Source organism: Protopterus annectens, chromosome 7.part1, assembly GCF_019279795.1.
Source record: "Protopterus annectens isolate FY-2018-M chromosome 7.part1, PAN1.0, whole genome shotgun sequence".
NCBI classification, from domain to species: Eukaryota; Metazoa; Chordata; order Ceratodontiformes; family Protopteridae; genus Protopterus; species Protopterus annectens.
The window spans coordinates 184,752,979-184,775,343 of NC_056740.1; the positions used below are offsets into that span (position 1 = coordinate 184,752,979).

Genomic DNA, 22,365 nt, shown 5'->3' on the forward strand with positions numbered 1-22,365 from the left:
ACAAGTACTTTAATACCAAATAGGTTGACGCAAGAAAAACACTACGCCCACCACATATAGTATGCGCTAGACACATAGAGCCACATATGCTAAGGCTCTTAAATGTAATCTGTCTGAACCCCAAAGACCACCCAGACTCAGCACTTTCCATAAGTACACTCAGCAAACTCAAAAGCATTCTACCAAAAATAGCCACCACAGTGCATACGGTTACATCTCACAGTGTCTCAACTTTCAAGTCCATAAGGCAAACCACCAAACGACCCAATACTTTGGTCAAAGGAGACACCATTGTAAGAGACACAGATGTCTCACTCACCAGGATGAGTAAGGACAGAGTCATGTGTATAGGTTCATAGGAGACTACTAGGCTAACAGCTTAAGAGCCCTTACAAGCCTTGTCATTTTAACTAGATTTTGCCCAATATGTGGCCCCTAGGGGCAAGAAGATGGTAAACGTTTGTGCTTATGCCTTGAGAATTTTACAGACTGCTCTGTCCATAAGGGACACAGGTGTGAATTTTGATTCTCCATCCATTGATCCAAACTGCATTCAAAGAGGGCTACAGAGAAGCTCTGTTTAGCGTGAACAGGAAGCCTGTTCCAAAAAAAGGGTAATCTCTATGACACATATCTGTTTCTCTAGCATGTTTTGAGTCACTGACTAGGTTTAGATCCCTAGATCGGGTGACCCTTGTGCTAGTTTATCTTGCGGATGTGTAGCAGCTACGTCAGGGATGGATTTGTAGATGCTTAGTAGGTTAGGCATAGGTCAACCCTTAATAGTCAGTAGAAGACAGAGTAAAGGGATAGGGCTTTTAGTCTATCTGCACAGGACATGTTGTTATCATCTTATATTTTCTTTGTGAGAAACCTCCGGGGTCATGCCAGCTGTTGTAAATGCCTAGTCAATTACATGCCAAATGGCGCATTGTACTCGATTACTGGTCTACTAAGGGATGCATACGGTGGAACTTTAACTTCCTTGGATCTGGATGCTATACCTTTATTTATAAGCTGTGCCACATAGAATGACCTCCTCACCACTGTGGACACATGGCGGTCAAAGTTCAGGGTACTATGTATTTATGTATCCAGATCTCTCACCTCTGAGTCTACTCCTAGGAGTGTGCTATAATATTGTAACTTGCAGGGGTCTTTGGCTTCGCAAAAAGAATGACAATGCATTTTTTCACATTTAGCTTTAGGCCATGGTTCTGACATCAGTCATTTGTCTGATTTAGACCCTCCTGAAGGATATCTACATCATTGGGGGGATTCGATGTGGTTGCCCCCAGCTTGCAGTCCTCAGTTACCTATTGGTTCCAGGCTCCGCCAGATCAAACACGCACTTGGGTCGTTGAAGCACAAGTACCAGTATGACTCACTCACAGTCTTCCAGCTAGTGCACAGTGATAAGGCTGTGAGCTATAGCTCCTATGGTACAGGGTTGGATGCAGCCCTCATTTCCCTCCTGTGTGACCTTGAACAAGTCACAACCAGACAGTGCTCCTAGGTCACCCCAGAAAAGGGACTGTATGTCCATTGGGCCTACCTGGTTAACAAATGGGTATTTATTATTATTGTTGTTACTGTTATTATTATTATTATTATTATTATTATTCCATGTGGGTGTAAACAACCAGAGATGTATCTCCCTGGACAATATGGAAAAAGGCATAACGGAGCTCTTGGACTATGTATCCCAGGCCACGATGAGCCTAGCAATGAGTAGCATTCTAACAGGGATGATGTCATAATATGATCAGAAGATAAATGACTTTAATATCTGACTTAGTTTTTGGTGTCATTTGAACAGGATACACAAGGTTTGTCAGCCTGGGAGGATACAGTTGACAGACTATCCTGCTTTGCAAGGTATGGTCTGCACCTGTCCCCTCTAGGTTTTCAAATGCTGGCTAAAACCTTGCCCACCCCCATAGTGCCTTTTGCAAGCATTGCCAACATGATAAACCTTAAAACATGGCAAAAATCACCCAAGTAAATGTAACAGTGTTACTGTTTGATGCCAAGAGGCTAAACAAGAAACTGTACCACCCACAAGTTCTCCTGACCCTGGAGAACGTAGCAGTTACTGAGACATGGTTTAAAGCCTTAGACAGCATCCCAGCAGTACAGGTGTATAATGCCATCTACACATTTAGATTACTGCACTGAAAGGGACCAAAGATGGACGTGTCTCAATCTTTATCAAAAACAAACACATCTCATATTGATCAGGAACGAACACAGGAATGGTTAAGGATGGGTGAATTCAAACCAAGAGATGAAAAGTTAATATTGGCAGCCCAAGATAGTGGACTACGTACACGTTGGTTTACAAAGTCCATTAAACATGTGGGAGAAACTGAACTGGAAACAGTTGCACACCTTGTTGCCGGTTGTGACATACTAATGGCAGAAGGACTGAAAGGCATAATAATGTGGCAAGACTGTTACACTGGGTATTGTGCAAACATTATAGTACTGAAGTGGCTGAAAAACACTGGCAACATAAGCCACAAAGCATCATAGAAAATGATGAAGTTTATATCACATGGGATCACCCGTTACCAAAAGTTCAAAAGATAAGAAAACCAGATATAGTGGTCCAAGAAAAGAAGACAAGAGTAGCACTGATCATTGAAATCATCACACCCAGTGACTACAGTGTCTTGCGTACAAAGAGACACAAAATCATAAAATATCAGGATCTGCAGGTAGAAATGAGAGCAATGTGGAAGAAAGATACCCAGACAGTTCCAATAGTAGTAGGAGCAACGGGTCTTATAAAAAAGAATCTACAATTGTATTTAGATAGGTTACCAATCTATGTAACTCCGTACGAATTGCAGAAGGAGCCATTACTGGACACATTGAGGGTGCTGCGAAGAGCACTACTGGCTGACATCAAAGACTGAAACAATACTAACTTCCTGAACTTTAATCGTACTTTGACTTAGGAATGGGGTCAATTCCCGTCATGGTATTAAAAACCCAAAAGATTTAGAGAAATTAAAAAGTGATTATTATAAAAATTTTATAAAAATTAGTGCATACCAAGATTACACAGTCCCCATTCTGAAGGAGGAATGGACCTCCTTGAAACTGATTACATGTATAGCTCTGTAGCTGTGGGACTCCATATATATCTGCTAACTTCACAAGACCCAAATGTAGTGAAAGTTTTGAAACATGAGGAGAATAAATCTAAGATTATTTCTCTGCTTAATTTAGCAGAAGCATATTGGCGTCAAGCAGGAATGGAAATCAAACCAGAAGTAGATAAAAATCAGGCAGCAACTGGATGTGCCAAAAACAAAAGAAAGAATATAAGGTGAAGGACTGGATGAGAAGGCAAGAAATGTGGAAAAAGCATAAATATAGTTGCAAGTATATGTTGATCAGGAACGAACACAGGAATGGTTAAGGAGAGGTGAATTCAAACCAAGAGATGAAAGGTTAATACTGACACCCCAAGATAGTGGGCTACATACACGTTGGTTTACAAAGCCCATTGAACATGTGGGAGAAATAGACAAATGTAGGTTTTCTAAAACCAAATTGGAAATGGTCTCACTCCTTGTTGCTGGTTGCGACATACTAATGGCAGAAGGACTGTATACTGAAAGGCATAATAAGGTGGCAAGATTGTTGCACTGAGGTTTGTGCAAAGATTATGGTACTGAACTGGCTGAAAAACACTGGAAACATAAACCAAAAAGCATCACAGAAAATGATGAAGTTTATATCATTTGGAATCACCCATTACCAACAGTTCAAAAGATAGATGCTAGAAAACTTGATATAGTGGTCCAAGAAAAGAAGACAAAAGTAGCACTGAATATTGAAATCATCACACAGAGTGACTACAGTGTCTTGCATATAGACACAAAATCATAAAATATCAGGCTCTGCAGGCAGAAATGAAAGCAGTGTGGAAGAAAGATAGGCAGACAGTTCCAATAGTAGTAGTTACAATGGATCTTATAAAAAAAAAAAAGAATCTGCACTCATATTTAAATATGTTACCAATCCATGTAACTCCATAAGAATTGCAGAAGGAGTCATTACTGGGCACATTACGGGTGCTGTGAAGAGCACTTTTGGCTGACAACAAAGACTGAAACAATACTAATTTCATGAACTTTAATCGTATTTTGACTTAGGAATGGGGTCCATTCCCATCATGGTATTAGAAACTCAAAAGATTTGGAGATATTAAAAAGAGTGATTAAACAGTATGACATGCTTGAGCTTCGCCAGATCCAAATTACCATAGGCAGAGTCTTATATCGTATCCTTTCAATCTACAGGTCCCCCTCTGTAACACAGGAAACACATAACACATACTTAAATGTACTGGACACATCCCCATTCAACACACCACCATATTCATGGGCAACTTTAACTTCCCCCACTATAAACTGGGAATCATATATGACCAGAAACATGCAAGCCTAGAGATTTACTGACTTTGTAAACACAAATACTCTGAACCAGATGGTCCATATAGGTTCATAGGTTCATAGGTTTAGGTTTACTATTGAAATGTCGATCCCGACATGTCAGACTCATCTTGCACGAACGCGGAACTGCGATCGCCACTACACCGACTCCCAGATGTGCGAACGGCAAAACCTCGCCCCTATCCGACCCATGGTAGCATGGGTGTGGAGGTGTTGCGCGGCCGGTAATGTCGATCGTCGAAGTTTTTGCGGTTTCGGTTCGCTAGCGAACAGTTTTCGCAGTTTCGGTTTGCACAAACACGTCGATGAGGTCGCCGTTTGAACGAAGTGCATTCGCACATTCAATAGTAAACCATAGGTTTATACTAGGCTATCTGCCCTAAGGCATTTATAAGCCTAGCCCAAATTTTTGTGGCTTACGCCACCCCTTATATGAAAAAATACTGTGCCCATTAGTTTGTTGTGATGGATAAACCCCGTCCTTTTGTGGTGTGGTTCGGGTTTTGGGGCCGGAACACATGATATGAGGTAAAACCTAATAGTGCCGGGGTGCTCTCAGGAGCCTTGAACCAGGTTTCAGTTACAGCACAGACATCGATGTTCTCCATACTGAGAAGGGCCTCGAGTGCGTGCATTTTGAGATTTAGACTTCTGGCATTGAGCAGCATTACCCTCAGTTTCTTCCCATTTTTGTTTTCTAGGGTGGTAGGTTTAGAATTTGAGCCTTGCCTAAAAAAGGCACTATGGGGGTGGCAAGAGCCTTAGCCAATATCCGGAATCCCAGGGGTGACAGGTGCAAGCCGTCTCTTGCGAAGCAGCGTGGCTTGTCAAGCATGTCATCCCAGGCAGACAGACACTGGATCCCCTTTGAATGACACCAGACATTAAGCCAATTGTTAAAGCTGATCATCTTGTCACTATATTGTGGCATCATTCTTGGTGAAGGAAGGATACTGCTCAGGGTCAGGGTCATACCTGCCTGGGCTACATAATCAGAGAGCTCCTCTATGTCTCTTTTCATGTAGTCCAGGGAGGTACGTCTCAGGTTGTTCACACCAGCATGGACAATGACTGTGTCATATTTGTACTTGCCGTGGAGTGACCAGTGCTTGTGTTATGTGGCGGATTCTAGCGCCCGATAGGCAGCTTACTGTGACCCTCTCCTTGTTCAGCCTGGTGAGTGGGACGTCAGTGTGTCTGACTATGGAGTCACCAATGACAAGTATGTTTGGTGTTGTATTTGGCCTTAAGGGCTGTGACTGCTTTGCACACTGCTTTTGTGGTTTATGTGTTGCTTGTGGGGTGTCTTGAGGTAGCAGTTGTTTGGGTGTCTGCTTTGGAGGCCTCTGCTGTTTAGGTAAATTTTACTCAGAGCCTCCAGTATGTCTTTGTGTGTTTATGTGTTTGATTCAGTGGTGTGGTAGCATTATGTGAGGCTGGTTTTGTGGTGTGTGTAGTTGCCTTCTCCTCCTGTCTGGTCTTGCTAGTCCTGAGTTGAGAGAGCTCAGCCTCCAGTTTGGCTAAATAGCTGCATCTCTCACAAGTATTTGTGTTATGTGGGAGGAGGAGAGGGTTGTCTGTGTACATGAGGCAGTTATAACATTGCCTCAAGATTCCCAGATTCACCAGCTGGACCGGAGAGGAGATTGACAACTGACCTTTGGACATGCTAGAATAATATTGGGAATTCCTTAATAATTGAAAACAAGGGCCAGTGGGGAGTGAGGGTGTAGTGCTTTAAATTTTTAGTGCTGACTTATATAATTGCTTTAGTGAGCAAGTGCCAGGTAACTTGAGTGCAATGTGTTACAAGTAACTAAATGCAAAAACGACAAACAGTAACTTTCTTTCAAGTGAAACATATGCCCAATAGGTGGTATTAACATCTTTGACCTGGTCCTCACAAACAAAGGAGAATGTTACACCCACCTAGTGTAATGTCCTCACTAGTCAGGTTGGACTACAAATATGTCTCCTTTGAAATAAAAATAAAACCAAGTACACCAGCTAATCCTGGAACATTTAGTAATTATTCAAGACAAACTTCCAACTATTAAGTGACACCCTAGCAAAATTTCTAGCTCCCCAAACCCTGAGAGCATCACTGCTTGTGTAGAATTGTTCAGGAAAACCTTTCACAATCAGTTAATGACTGAATAGAAACAGCTGCACCTACCCAGAATAAACACAGGACAAACTCAAAAACCCAAGCCACCCTGAAGGAATACCAGCATCAGTGGGTTGTATTTTAGGTTGGGCGGTGCAGTGGTGCAGAGGTTAACGTTGCCACCTCACAGCAAGAGGTTTCTCTGGTTTGATTTTCGGCTGCGATATCTTCTGTATAGAGTCTGCATGTCCTCCCTGCGTTCACGTGGGTTTCCTCTAGGTACTCAGGTTTCCTACCACATTCAAAAGACCTGCATCTGCAGCATTTATCCCCGGGCCTCCACTGAAAATAGGCTCTGTCCTAGTCGGACTTTCCGGGTAAACAAATGTTAAACAAATAAAAGTAAGTAAATAAATAAATATTAGGAAGTGCAATGCCCAGCAAGGTAAAAACTCCCTCAGAACTGCCTACACATGGTAAGGCCTTGATGTGTCTAATTATGGTGGGTGGCAAAAAAGCAATTACTAGAAAATGCAAATTACATAGGAAAAAATGGGAACTGTGGGAACAATACACACATGGCAGGAATGAGCTTTAAAAGAAAGCAGGACTTAAATCAGTTATGTAATGTTTGACTGAAAGTGACTGGGTAGATTATAAGTGATGTATAATGTTTGCAGCTGTGAGTGTGTCAGTATGGCTTGTGATGTAAAATGCTTGCTACTAGGATTGTGTCTGTGTGGTTCATTTTCATTTATATAAATACACAATTGCTTATTAACAAAGCTGTTTCTTGTTTAAAAAAAGGGGCAGAAATTGAATAATTTATGTAATGTTGCTTAGGTTATATGATATATAGCAATATATGTGAAGTATACCATTACAGAAGATTATACACTTATCATTCTGTCAATGCTGGAATCAGTGTACAGACGCATGATCATCAGTTATGTTCTGTAATGACTCTAATTAGCCTACATACAATTGGTTACTACTAGGGAGAGGTGATCTGGAAGAGCAAAGTAAAACCTATTCATACCTTCTCAGTCATGCTTCATTACATCACTGAAGTATTCTGTTAAAGAAAAGTGAATAATCTCAACCTGTTAACAACCACCTGACCCTTCCTCCTCTTAAGGAAATCATGTTCCTAAGAAGGCCATTTCTCAGCTTCCATTATCCTTGTTAAGACATTTAAAAAGTAAAGTGTTCAGGAAGGAGAGTGCAGTTGATATGGAACCATTGTCATCTTCATCGTTGCCATCAATGCCAGTATCCGTCTGATACATTTATTATGTAACCCACAGGCTCCCCATCCATAAGAAGCAGAGTTCCTCCCTAATTAAATTCAAGTGTAACTTGGACAACTGGATGGGGAACTGGAAATTTACCCCTGATTTTGCACATTTGTCTCTAATGAACACAAGCAGCCTGTAAATGGTTCATTTCCAAGGTCCCTGCTTGTAAGGGTTTCATCTCTGGTACACTATCAAGGTTACCATAACTTGTCACAGATTTGGGATGTGTGGCTAGGCTTATAACTACCACAGTGATGGTTTGCCACGTATACAACTATGCACTTATAAGGAGACTTCAAATGGGACCTATGAAATTAATCTTGAGAAGGAAACGATGAGGGTGATGGTAAAGGATTTTTTGAAGAGGGGACCAACATGTCTACTCTGAATAAGACGCATCAGCATTACTGTAATAGTTCATAGGAGTGGCATTACTAGCAGAAGACGTTATGAAATATAACCAGGAGGCTGACAACAACTGCAAGCTGGCCATTGGTGATGTTAAGTAGATGTTAGAATCTCGGCCTGCATTTCTGCCTGTTTCAGCTTATTACATACCACAGCCCACTTGCAATAGCTGAAAAGAGGTATACATGACTTTAATATGGGAAACATTATTTAAAATATGGGACTTGAGTTGAAGATACAAAGTTGATAGGTGAAGAAGTCTCCAACCAGTCTTATTTCTCTCAAATATCATGTACATGAAGGGGGACTGACACTCCTCGTCGGTCAGCTGCACTGAAGCCACATCATATGAATTTTTTTGTCTTTTTTTCCCATTGCCTGATAGCCATTAGATTTCATTGTCCTTCTGGAATCATAATCCATGCAGCCAGTGGAATTTCTAACTTCCCATAACCCCAACTACTGGTTTTCCACACACACTCATGCACTCACACACCCACACACAGCCAGCGTGGGGACTGCAGGTCCACTGACACATGTTCCTTAACACATGCCATCGTTCCAGCTAAAACAAGAAGCACTGCTCTGTAATCCTGTGCATGTAGTGTGACCTAGCACCTGGTGCATTTCTCCTCTACTTAGAGCCATCAGCAAGTTAGATCACACAGCTATCAGCACTAGATACTGACTCCCTCCCCCTGGCTGACTCCCCAAGCATCCTGGTCACTATTTCATCCCAAGTCAACAGAGCTGCAGGCAAAGCTTAATCTTTTTGCACCACAAAGCCAAGAAAAAAAGTTCAGATGAACCCTCCTCTGCTGTCAAGTTATTTAGTCACCATAGCCACTGTCAGCAGGACCTGTGAATCTCCAAAGGCATCTTGTTGGGAATCAGAAGCCTAAGAATCCATTGGTAGTATCACAGAAATCACTGTGACTGTCTGTAGTGTGGGCAGTCTTTTTTGTGTGAATTTTGAGGGAATGATACTTTTAATGATGTCAGTAGATGAAGGCTCCTTTCTTTTCATCAAATTATTATACTGGCTTTTTCTTGTCTTTTATCACATTATCTTCTAAGGGAGAATAATATTTTCTCCCCTTGTCCTTTTTGTCTTCTGTTGACCCAACAATTTTTTTCTGACACTGAAGACATTAACCATTTGCATGTGACACTTACTGGCCAACTTAAAATTACTGCAAGACTGCAGTGCTCTTACAACATGGAACAGACCCAAACAAAAAGGCTGTCAAATGAGAATCATAAGGTGGTGGGACCCTATGAACACTTATTAATCAACTTGTCCACAGAAGATGAATTTCAGTTGTTCAGAAGATAACACATGCTTACTAATATCTATCATATGTAAATAATAAGAAAAAAATCCAAATACTTCCTTCAGAAACTGCAAGTAGAAAAAGTTCAAGCACCATTTTCCTGTCTTATGAGCTAAGGACAAAAAGTTACAGGTTATAAAATAACAAAATTGTCATTACAAGGTCAACATTTGGACAAAGAACTGAAGAGAGACTGAAGTGCTTGTGCCATTTACATACTTGGCATGGACAAACCAATAACTGATACTGTAAAGCACCAGCTGAAGACTGTTGAAAAAGATGCGACACATTATCAGATGACTCTACTAATAAAGTGGTTTATGGTGGCAACTATTCCAAGAACTGTCACTGAAATGAAACTGTCCTTACTGCATAGGTTCATAGGTTCATAGGTTTATACTAGGCTAACTGCCCTAGGGCATTTATAAGCCTAGCCCAAAGTTATGTGGCTTACGCCACCCCTTATGTTAGAAATACTGTGCCCATTAGTTTGTTGTGCCTCTGTCTAGTAGTGACACGGAGATGATTCCCGGGGTAAACCTATGATCTCCCATCCACCGGTCAAGATTTCTCTTGAACAGAGCCAGCGAGGTGCTCTGCCTCACATGGACCGGGATTTTATTCCACAGCATGGGGAGTCTCTGGGTGATAAATCTATCCCTCCAGCACGTCCTATTTATATCCGTGCTAAGGTTTAAGTTGCTTGTTCTAGTGGTTTTGGTGGATTTGGATTTTTTGAGGTGGAGCATGTCCATTAATTCCGGGTTGGTCATGGCCTTGTATGTCAGGCACAGGTCACCTCTAAGCAGACGGTATGCAACTGAATAGAGTTGGAGTTTCTTCAGTCTGGTAGCATATGACAGGTTTTGGAGTCCCTTTATCCTTTTGGTGAGGAACTTTTGGGGTCTCTCCAATTGCTGCAGGTGTCGGGTGAGATACATCCCAAATGGGGCATTGTACTCGATCATAGGTCTGATAAGTGAAGAGTACAGGGGAACAATGACCTCACTTGATCTGGATGTGAATCCCTTCATGATCAGGTGGGCAATGTAGAAGGTCTTCGAACCACTTTAGCAACGTGGCGTCAAACGAGAGGCCACTGTCAACCTGGGTCCCCAGGTCCCTGATAACCTCTTCTGTGCTTAGTGGGTTGCCACCTATATGGTAGCTTGGGGTTACCTTGTTTTTCCCGAAGGGTATGACTATACACTTTTTTCGTTTAACTTCAGGCCATGGCTCTGGCACCAGCTATCAGTTTCCGTGAGACCCCTCTGAAGGATGTCTGTGTCCGATGTACTATCCACTATGGCACCCAGTTTGCAGTCATCTGCAAACTTTGTCAGCCATAGTCCTCCTATGTTTGCCTGTACTTCTGAGAAGTAGATGCCGAACAATAGGGGGCCAAGGACTGAGCCCTGTGGGACTCCACTTGTAACTGGCTTGGAGTCTGACATGGCCCCAGCAACTCTAACCCTTTGGGTTCTGTCCTTTAGCCAGTTTGCAACCCATCTTGTGACATATGGGTTTACATTTAAGCTGGTAAGTTTCTCTATAATACCCGAGTGGGGTATTGTGTCGAAAGCTTTTGCAAGGTCAAGGTAGGCTGTATGGACTGCCTTTCCCTCATCAATGGCCTTGGTGACTGTTTCGAAGAAGTCGACCAAGTTCAAAAGGCAAGATCTGCCCTTAACAAAGCCAAACTGGGTTGGGTCCAAGGTCTGCAAGTCCCCTATGTCCTTGTTTATGAGTTCCATTATGATCCTCTCCATAGCTTTGCAGACCAGGCTTGTTAAGCTTATGGGGCGGTAATTACCAGGGTCCGTAGAGGCACCGCCTTTGTGGAGTGGGACCACAGTTGCCGTACACCACTCCTTGGGCACATATCCTGTGGTGAGGCTAAGATTAAACAGCTGCCTTATGTGCGGGTTTAGTTCTTCATTGAGTTCATGTAGCACACAGCCGGGGACCCCATCCGGTCCCATTGATGCTGTGTTTTTAGCTTTAGAGAGAGCAGCTTTCACCTGCACATTTGAGATGTCTGGGAGGCTACTCTCAGTTGGGATAGTTATCTCTCCTTTTGGGATGGAGAGGGGGCTGAAGTTTGCGCTGAACCTGTCTGCCAGTATGTTGGCAATGTCTGTGGGTTCAGTGATTTTTGTATCATTTTGGACTAATTCTGAGCATATCTGGGAGTTTCCACCCAGGTTTCTGACATAGATGAAGAAGGCCTTATGATTGTCTTTTGAATCTATGGCAATTTTTCTCTCAAAGTTGGCCTTGGATGATTTTATGAGGGATCGTAGTTTCTTGCTAGTGCTGATCAAAGATGCTTTCCCTTTTTGGGATTTTGCTCTATCATGTAATAGCTTTCTCCTCTTATTGTAAAGTTTGTTTATGGCTGGGGTCCACCAGACTGGATGTTTGCCCTTGGTGGAAAAAGTCTTGGTTTTATTTGGGATTGCCTGATCCATGCAGTCCTGAAGGTGTTCATAGAAGGCATTTGTAAGGGCTTCCGCAGCTTGGGTTGTGGTTTCCATTGGCTCGGGGGCCTTGAAGGATACCACACCTGTCTTGAGTAGTGTGAAGTTTGCTTTAGAGAAGTTCTTCACTGTGGTCTTTTTTGTTTGGGGTGGGGCGGGATGTGGATTTCTAGTGAGATTAGTTTATGATCTGATCTCACCAATGAGGAATATACTTCCGGTGTGGAGCATTTTGTCCCCATGTTCGTGATGATGAGATCTAGTATATTTTCTCCTCTTGTGGGGACGGTGACTAGTTGTTCCATGGCATTTGAATTTATGAACTCCAGGAACCTTTGGGCTAGAAAGTTTGGGCTTGAGTAATGTTCCCAGTCTATATTCGGGTAGTTGAAGTCACCCAATATGATGGTATTTGGTGATACATTTATACCCTCCAGTGTCTTCAGGAAGGCTGTGTGGGTTTCCTGAGTTTGAGAGGGTGGCCTGTAGCATGCTACAAATTGTAGAGCAGTTTTGCCTATGGTTAATTGCACCTGGATGGTTTCCGATGCTTCGTGCATAGCCACCAACCTGGAGGTGTGGGTATCCTTGATGAATATGGATACACCCCCTCCTTTTGTGGTGTGGTCCGGGTTTTGGGGCCGGAACGCATGATATGAGATGAAACCTGATAGTGCCGGGGTGCTCTCAGGAGCCTTGAACCAGGTTTCAGTCACAGCACAGACATCGATGTTCTCCATACTGAGAAGGGCCTCGAGTGCGTGCATTTTGAGATTTAGACTTCTGGCATTGAGCAGCATTACCCTTAGTTTCTTCACGTTTTTCTTTTCTAGGGTGGTAGGTTTAGAATTTGAGTCTTGCCTAAAAAAGGCACTATGGGGGTGGCAAGAGCCTTAGCCAATATCCGGAATCCCAGGGGTGACAGGTGCAAGCCGTCCCTTGCGAAGCAGAGTGGCTTGTCAAGCACGTCATCCCAGGCAGACAGGCACTGGATCCCCTTTGAATGACACCAGAAATTAAGCCAATTGTTAAAGCTGATCATCTTGTCACTATATTGTGGCATCATTCTTGGTGAAGGAAGGATACTGCTCAGGGTCAGGGTCATACCTGCCTGGGCTACATAATCAGAGAGCTCCTCTATGTCTCTTTTCATGTAGTCCAGGGAGGTATGTCTCAGGTCGTTCACACCAGCATGGACAATGACTGTGTCATACTTGTACTTGCCGTGGAGTGACCTGAGTGCTTGTGTTATGTGGCGGATTCTAGCGCCCGATAGGCAGCTTACCGTGACCTTCTCCTTGTTCAGCCTGGTGAGTGGGACGTCAGTGTGTCTGACTATGGAGTCACCTATGACAAGTATGTTTGGTGTTGTATTTGGCCTTAAGAGCAGTGACTGCTTTGCACACTGATTTTGTTGTTTATGTGTTGTTTGTGTGGTGTATTGAGTTTGCAGTTGCTTGGGTGTCTGCTTTGGAGGCCTCTGCTGTTTAAGTAAATTTTTACTCAGAGCCTCCGAGTATGTCTTGGTGTGTTTATGTGTTTGATTCAGTGGTGTGGTTGAGTTATGTGAGACTGGTATTGTGGTGTGTGTAGTTGCCTTCTCCTGCCTGGTCTTGCCAGTCCTGAGTTGAGAGAGCTCAGCCTCCAGTTTGGCTAAATAGCTGCATCTCTCGCAAGTGTTAGTGTTACGTGGGAGGAGGAGAGGGTTGTCCGTGTACATGAGGCAATTGTAACATTGTCTCAGAATTCCCAGATTCACCAACTGGGCAGGAGAGGACACCAGCATCTGACCCTTCGACATGCTAGAAAGATTTATAAGTTGGTATGAGACAGAAAAGTAGTGGGCTTAGCAGGGAAGTGGGCACTCCTGGGGGGTTTTGCTAGTGAGAGATTTGTATAATATAGGAGTGCTTGACCTGCAAAGAGAATGCTTATAAGACAAGGGCTATGCTTATAAGACAAGTGCTGAGCTTTTTGAGAAGAAAAAGCTATTTGGAACAAGTTCTGCACTTTTTAGTGAAGGTGTAAACTGTTTAGGTTCCTAACAGAGCAGTTCTAAGGGAAAAATTGAAGAACAGACTTTCTGGAGCCAGAAAGAGTTTTACCTTGTTTAACCGGCGCTGCCCGATGCTGCTCTAGTGGCAACTCCACGTTAAAGCGTGCTTGATAGCAGGGGCTGGAAAGAAGCAGGAATAGACCCAAAACGGACAATAAAACTACAGTTTCAAGTCAGTAACCACCTCTACGGGGGGCAGGGAAGCTGCTCAATGTTATTCACTGCCACTGATCAACAGAGAGACTTTCCTTTAGCCCAAGCAAAAATGGCCTCACAGAAACTTTCAAATAGTTCAGGAACAGCAAGCCTGTAACTGAACTTTTTTAACTCTCAGAAAAGTGGGGAAAAAGCAAGATTTTTTTGTTTTTGTTTTTTCAGAGATAGCAGAGGTTCACAAGTAATATCAAGTTATAACAGTGCAGTAAATGACCCCACACAAGAGTGCTAGGTCAAGGACAGAAAATATGCAAGTTTTAAGAAAAAAAACGATTTAAAATTAAGTGCAAACAGGAAATTCAGCAAACAGCTTTTGGTTGTGCTCTAAATACAGCTACTAATATAGAAATCAAGTTTAACAAGCCAGCAAATGCTCAAGCTAGGAACAGCAAGCCTGTAACTGAACTTTTTTAACTCTCAGAAAAGTGGGAAAAAAGCAAGGACTAATAGGCGAAATTGGCAAACTCTTGAAGTCATGACAGCAAACATAAAATTAACAGCTATGAAATGGACTTACATCAGTCATACATTCAACTAGGGAAACCTTAGCATGTTTCTGCTCTAACTGGCTGATGCTAGCACAGAGGAACATTGGCCAGTACATGATGCACTGATGTCATATCTACATTTCAGCAGCTCAACAGGTAGCATACTCTCCTTTGGTGCTGGGAGATCAGCATTATGTGGGTTCTAGTTTCATTCCACGTGACTGTAATAATTTTCCACTACAAACTACTACAAAGCAGCAGAATGGGGTTGTGCAATCCTAACTGGACCATTTTTGAATGCCATGTTAAACCAAGGTCCTGAAGTGTATTATCACACTTTGAAAATGGTGTACCTATGAAGTTGTTTCAAAATGCTTTTTATAATACTTATCTTTATTCTGATTTAAATAGCTACTGTCTCCCAAGTAATTTTACACTGTACAATACTGAATCAAATGTGTGTATGTAAAACATATTATTCTTTATTTTTTGTGTAAATATGAATGGCTAGGTCTCGTTCACACGGGGGGGGGGCTGCTGATTCTCAACAGACTCTCCTGCTTCTCCTGCATTACAGGATGAAGCTCAAAGTACAGAAAGAAAGTGTTGCTTTCTGGAAGGACATGCACTAACACTATCCAAGCCAATAATGGTAGTCCTTGTCAGTGCATACAGAAAGAAAGTACAGTTGTGTACACTTACCATAAATGTGGATGTGTGAGTGTATTCACTGCTACAGTCATTACATTTGGGTAATCTGCTGGCAGGTTGCCCTCAGTCAGCCTGATTAACAAAGTCTTAGGTCCTGCATCGATTGCTGTCCCTTCTTCCATGATGTCAGGTTGTCAGGGGTATAAAACATGCAGCAGACGCAATTACATCAGTTTTTCTTGCCCCAGATGTCAGGTGCCCCCCCAATGGGGAGCAAATAAAATTAAAAACACAAAATTATACCTCCAACCAAAAGCAAATACACCAAAAGGCTTTTAAGCATAGTAAAGGAAAGTAGAGGTATAGCCAAAGAAAAGTAGGGGGCTGGAGGGAGGGTAACCAGGACTGTAACAGTGAATACACTTGAGCATCTACATTTATGGTTAGTGTACACAACTGTACTATGTTCTTCGTGTTTCACTGTTGCAGTCATTACATTTGGGTAGATTCCCAAAGCTATGGTTGGGAGGAGGAGTTTATACAGTATTAGGGCCAGCTATAAGGCCCTGCAAGACAGCAGTGGCAAAGCCAGCTCTGGATTTCGAGAAAACTGGTAAATGATAATGCTTGGTAGAAGTATGAATAGAACTCCAGGTAGCGGTTTCTAGAATATCCCTGGTAGGAACACCTCTGCAAAAGGCTGCAGAAGTAGATGCCGCCCTGCTGGAGTGAGATCTGATCCCCTGGGGGATAGGTTTTCCATGGTGCTTATAGCAGAGATTAATGCAATGGCTTATCCATTTGGAAATGGTTTGTTTTGAAATAGCCTTCCCCTCTGCCCCTGCAGCAAATGCTACCAGCAATTGTTCAGATTTCTTCGAGATTTAGTCCTGTCCAAGTAGAATCTATGTTGCCTGTGCACATGCAAGGAATGCAGAATCCGTTCCCCTTTGTTCTGTGGATTGGGAAAGAAGGTTGGCAAATGAATGGAAGAGCCACACTGGAAACCACCTTGGGCATGAAGGATGGATTGGTCCTGAGAGATATCCTGTCCGCATGAAAGATGATGAAAGGCTCCACTGCCATAAGGGCCTGTAATTCATATATCGTTCTAGCTGAAGTAATTGCTAAAAGGAAGTCTGTTTTCCAAGAAAGAAATTTTAAGTCTGCAGTAGCAGCTGGCTCGAAAGGAGGTAGAGTGAGCTTCTCCAAAACAAAGTTAAGGTCCCAGGCAGGGGCAGGGGCTCTCCTGAGAGGTCTCAAGTTCTTTGCCCCTCTGAGATACTGCTTGAGCAGAGGATGAGAGAAGAAGGGTGGTTCTGTGTTGTAGTGAGCTGAAATAGTGGAGGCATGGATTTTAATAGAGGAAAAAGACAGGCCCTTGTAAAGCATCTCGGTTAAGTATTGCAAAATCTGAGGTAAATTGAGCGCTGTTGTAGTCATCCCTAAAGACTGGTTCCATGCACAGAATATTTTCCATTTGTCAGCATAAGATTTTCTAGTACTAGGTCTTTTAGCCTCCAAGATGACATCCATCACAGGCTTGCTGAGAGATAAGGGTGAATTTAAGTGATTAGCCAGGCTGCAAGGTTCAATGTTGGAAGCTGAGGGTGCAGAATTTGGTTCTCCTGCTGAAACAGCAGGGAAGGGGTCTGAGGCAGGTGCCATGGAGATACTTGCGACACACTGTGCAGGAGTGGGTACCAGTGTTGGCGCGGCCAGTCTGGAGCAATCAAAATCATCCTTGGTTTGTCCTGTTTGACTTTCAGCAGAACTTTGGAGAGCAGAAGCAGAGGGGGAAAGGCATAGATGGATAGGTTTTTCCAGCTGAAGGAGAGAGCATCCACTTTCCATGCTTGTTTGTGGGGAGTCCGTGTGCAATACTTGTCCAACTGGTAGTTCTGGGGGGAGGCAAATAGATCTATGTCTAGGCTTCCCTATTTGTTTATCAACATGTTGAAAATCCATGATTCCAGTTGCCACTCGCGTGGGTCCATGAGTTTTCTGCTTAGTCCTTCTGCATGTGTGTTCAATTTTCCTGGCAGGAATTGAGCTTGTAAGTGCACTTGGTAGCTCAAGACTGTGTTCCACAATGCCATGGCTAGTCTGCAGAGGGGGTAGGAATGTGTACCCCCCTGCTTGTTTATGTACCACATAACTGTGGTGTTGTCTGTCTTTACCATTAGTTGTCCTGGAAGAATTTAGTCCTTGAAGGCTGTCAGAGCATTGTGTACAGCTAACATTTCTTTTTCACTGATATGTAGGTGCATTTGATTTGGGTTCCATTTTCCCTGAATGCACTTCTCTGCCAGGTGAGCCCCCCATGCATAGTCTGATGCATCTGTAGTTAGGGTATGGGTGGCAGGGGGTAGTGTGAATGGCAGTCCCTTGTTTGGTGGCAGGCCTCTGCCCACCAAAGAAACTCCAGCTGTAGGCAAGGTATGATAGGAATCATTGTTTCCAAGCTGTGACAACGTTGACTCCATATACTTTTTAAGTACCACTGTAGTTTCCTCATATGCAGTCTCGTATATGGAATTAGAAGAATGCAGGAGACCATGAACCCCAAGGCAAGCAGTATTTGTCTTACAGATAGCAGGGTTTTTGTGGCCACTTGTTTGAAGTAAGTTACCAAATGAATTTGCTTCTCTGGCGTGAGGAAAACCATCTGGGCAGTTGTATTCAAGCTTGCACCCAGGAATGTAATCTGTTGACAGGGAAGCAGTATTTGTCTTACAGATAGCAGGGTTTTTGTGGCCACTTGTTTGAAGTAAGTTACCAAATGAATTTGCTTCTCTGGCATGAGGAAAACCATCTGGGCAGTTGTATTCAAGCTTGCACCCAGGAATGTAATCTGTTGACAGGGTACCAGTTGTGATTTCTTTTCGTTTATGGTGTACCCCAGACAAGTCAGAACCCTTTTTACAAATGTCAGAGGATTTAGAAGTATGTTCTGGTTTTCTGCCTGAATTAGACAATCATCCAGGTATGGATATATTTGAATATTTCTTTGCCTGCAAAATGCAATAACTGGAGCCAGGCACTTTGTGAATACCCTGGCACAGTAGACAAGCCAAAGGGCAGTGCAGAGAACTGATAATGCAAGTAGCCTGCTTTGAAGCATACGTATCTTCTACAAGATTCCCTGATTCGGATGTGCAGGTATGCTTCTTTTAAATCTAGAGTTACTAACCAGGCATCTTTCCCTAGCATAGGAAGTAACTGGTGAAGAGTCAGCATCTTGAATTTTGGAATTTCCAGAAAAGTGTTTAGAGTAGACAGGTCCAGGACTGGACGCCATGATTTGTCTTTTCTGGGTACCAGAAAAAGCCTGGAATAGAAACCTTGTCCCTTTTCCTCTTCTGGTAACGGTTGAATAGTCCCCATGTTTAAGAGGGAAAGTACTTGTTTTTGAGCCTCTGCCCACTGATTTGGGGGCAGGTCTGGCCACCCGTTTGGTGTTGGCAACGTATGGAAATGAAATCTGTATCCCTGGGACACTATATTTAAAACCCATTTGTCCTGGGTTATGAGTTCCCAGCTCTTTGCATGAAGAGCAATCTTTCCTCCCAAAGGGGCGGTTAAAAGGTAAGTGCTTGGTACTGTTAAAAAGAAGTCATTGAGACTGTTTACCATGGGGGGGGTGTCTTGTTATTTCCAGATTTGGAAGTGGAGGCCCCCCACTGCTTAGTTCTGAGAGTCCCCTGGGACTGAAACCTGGGGTTTTTGCTGTGTCTGGGTTTAGCTTGAGAGGATCTAGAAGGGACTGGAAAAGACCAATTCTTAGTAGGCCAGTGCCTACTAAATCTTGCAGGTTGCACTTATAAGAAATCTTTAACAGTTTGCATAGATTTAGCTTTATCTTCCATCTTTTTTAGAACTTCTTCAGCCTTTTTGCCAAACAGGCGGTCCTGATTTAAAGGAGCATCCAACAATTTAGCTTTAACATGATCAGGCAAAGATTGCTCCTTAAGCCAAGCATGCCTTCTAAGCACAGACCCAGTAACAGCAGCCCTGCAGGAGGCCTCTACAGAATTAAAACCACATTCCAAAGTAGGTTTTCCAACTTGTTCAGTAGGGTGCATTAAATCCTGTAAATATTTATTTTCCACACAATCAGGAATCAACATCATTTTCTGTTTAAGCAGTCCAATAATATGCTGTTGATATTTTACCATAGGAAATTGGCAGTTTGAAGCTCTGATTGCCAAGGTTGCAGAAGTATAAACCTTTTTACCCCATCTATCCAGCGCCCTGGAATCTCTGTCAGAAGGGATAGGATTTTTAGCAGTATAAGCCTTAATGCCCTTGGGCCCTTGAGAAATGGTCTCTGGATCTGCAACAGGATTTTTGAAAAAGAACTTGTGGGACTCAGGAACCCTGTAGTATCTTTCAGGTTTACTAGGAGCCGGAGGCAGGGAATCAGGGGCCAAACTGGATTCCGAGAACACATCATCAACAATGTCTAGTACAGGAGATATAGCCAAAGGCCTATGCTGAGGTAAAAGAAGGAAATCCCTAAGCCTCTTTTTTTAATCAGAAAATTCCTGACTTTCCCAGTGGAAATGCTCCCTTAAAGTATGTAAAGTTTCCCCAAAAGAAAAATCCTCAGGAGGGGAAGAAATCCTCTTCATCAGAATCCTCATAAGTAGGTATAGACAAATCCAGGTCATTAGAAGAGACAGAAGAAACAGTATCCTGATCAGAAGATTCATAATCAAGCTCAGGCCTAGGCCTCTTGGGGGGGGGGGTTGACTACCCCTGATTAGAGTAATTAGATCTTCAGCCATTTTGATCATTTGTTTTTTAGGCATAGGGGCCTGAACATGTGGCTTGGGCGTCGGTTTTTTAGACAGAGAACGAGATTTAGGCCTTAGTAATGAAGGCATTGTCGATTTAATATGCAAGTCTGTAGACCTGAATACACCCTCAGAAGCCGGTGCCTGCATAGCGGCTCCGGACCCATCCAAGGTAGAGACATCCGCGGGTTCCATAGGTGAAGCATCTCGCGGCATACCGGACTCCGAATGAGTCTCAGTAAAGGCCTGTGAATCAGAAGTAGTGGGTATCAGGGGTTGCAAAAGGACCTCACTGAGTACCGGCAAACTGGCGACTGGCTTAGGAGAAGTGTCGTTGCCAGATTTGGACCTCGGCGGCCTGTCTCTGTCTTTATCTTTGCATTTTTTTCTGAATCCCGGTAGTCGGATGGCTAACCAATGACATTTCTGGATAATTAAACCGAGAACCGAAATATTTAGAGGCAAAAATGTACTGACGACAGATAGTGCGCTGATTAAATAAAGCAAAAAATGACAGCAAGGTATGTCGTGGTCAGGGCCTAGGCAAGGAATACAGTACGAATAAAAATCTTTATGAGGTAGTTGCTTTCCACAAGTAATGCAATTATTAACTTTTACTGACATCAGTAAGGAGCAAGAAAAAGTTTCCCCAACGGGGTACTTAACTTTAAGTTGAAGACTTCGGTTCTGAAACTCGAAAATGAAAATTTCATGGGTCGGCCAACCGGCACTTGCTAACTGCTTCTGCTTCGGGCACCGCACTGCAAGAAAGACTGATGTAATGGCGTCGGCTGCATGTTTTATACCTCTGACAACCTGATGTCATAGAAGAAGGGACAGCAACCGACGCAGGACCCAAGACTTTGTTAATCAGGCTGACTGAGGGCAACCCGCCAGCAGATTACCCGAATGTAATGACTGCAACAGTGAAACACGAAGAACATCATGCATAGACAAAGAGGTACTGCTAGTCCCTGCAGTAATGCAGGTGTGCACCAGGGATTGGGTTAGGGCTTTACAGAAAATGCCCTCATAGCTCACATCCTAAATGATATGAAGCTTTTGTGAGGGCATGCATTTGCATAAATGGTTACTATACAGAACACAGTGATACCAGTCAGCACAAACTTTATTTTGAACAAATTTGAGCGGTTCCATTCCCCAGTTTATGAACTTCATCAGAACAAAGAAATATTTTAAAAATCACATTTAAAAATACTAAAAATCTTCTCTACAGGATCACATTACCCAATCATAAAAACTGATTCATTAATTAATTAATGGATTATAACACATAATGAATTAATTTCAAGACAGGGTTATTAGGGCATGCATCATTGAACCCAGGGAAGCTAGCAGCCTCCACTCTTAAATTGCCACTCTAATTCACAGTTACTTAAATGTTCCTTCACTATTACACCATGGAAATGTTTATGTACACACAAAGATTTGTGTGGTGCAATACGGGAGGAACATTTAAGTAATTGTGAATTAGAGTGGCAATTAAGACTGGAGGCTACTCGCTTCCCTAGGGTCAATGATGCATGCTCTAGTAACTCTGACTTGAAATTAAAACATTATGTTTTACAACCTAGTAATTAGTTAATGAATCAGTTTTTTATGATTGAGTAATATGATATGATCATGTGGAGAAAGTTTTTAGTATTTTTAAATGTGATTTTTAAAACATTTCTTTCTTCCTGGACTGGGAAACGAAAGTGCTCAACTTTGTTCAATAAAAGATCATGCTGACTGGTATCACTCTGTTCTGTGCATCAAGCGTTTGTTATCAGTTTGTCATGCTGCTTGCTACGTGTTTTGTGATTCAATAAATAGTTACTATAATGCATTGATCTGGGGGCGGGGAGGAGAAGTAAGTCAGACTTAGCTGGGCAAGAACTCAAGGGTATATACCACATGGAGTGGATATACAGGGTGTGAGCAGGGGCATGTAAACCTCCATGGCAGGCTAATATTCCCCGATGTCTGAAATATGAGCTTCAGTCCAAACGAAGAGGTTTGATCTTTGGCAGGCATGGGGCAAAAAGCATAAAACATC

At 42.8% G+C, this 22,365-nt stretch overlaps 1 protein-coding gene across 1 annotated transcript in view; it reads right to left on the reverse strand.

Moving 5' to 3' along the window:
• The window catches only part of IFT122 (intraflagellar transport 122), a 2,412,356-nt gene that overhangs the window by 1,239,174 nt on the left and 1,150,817 nt on the right, over positions 1-22,365 (reverse strand). The window lies entirely within an intron of this gene.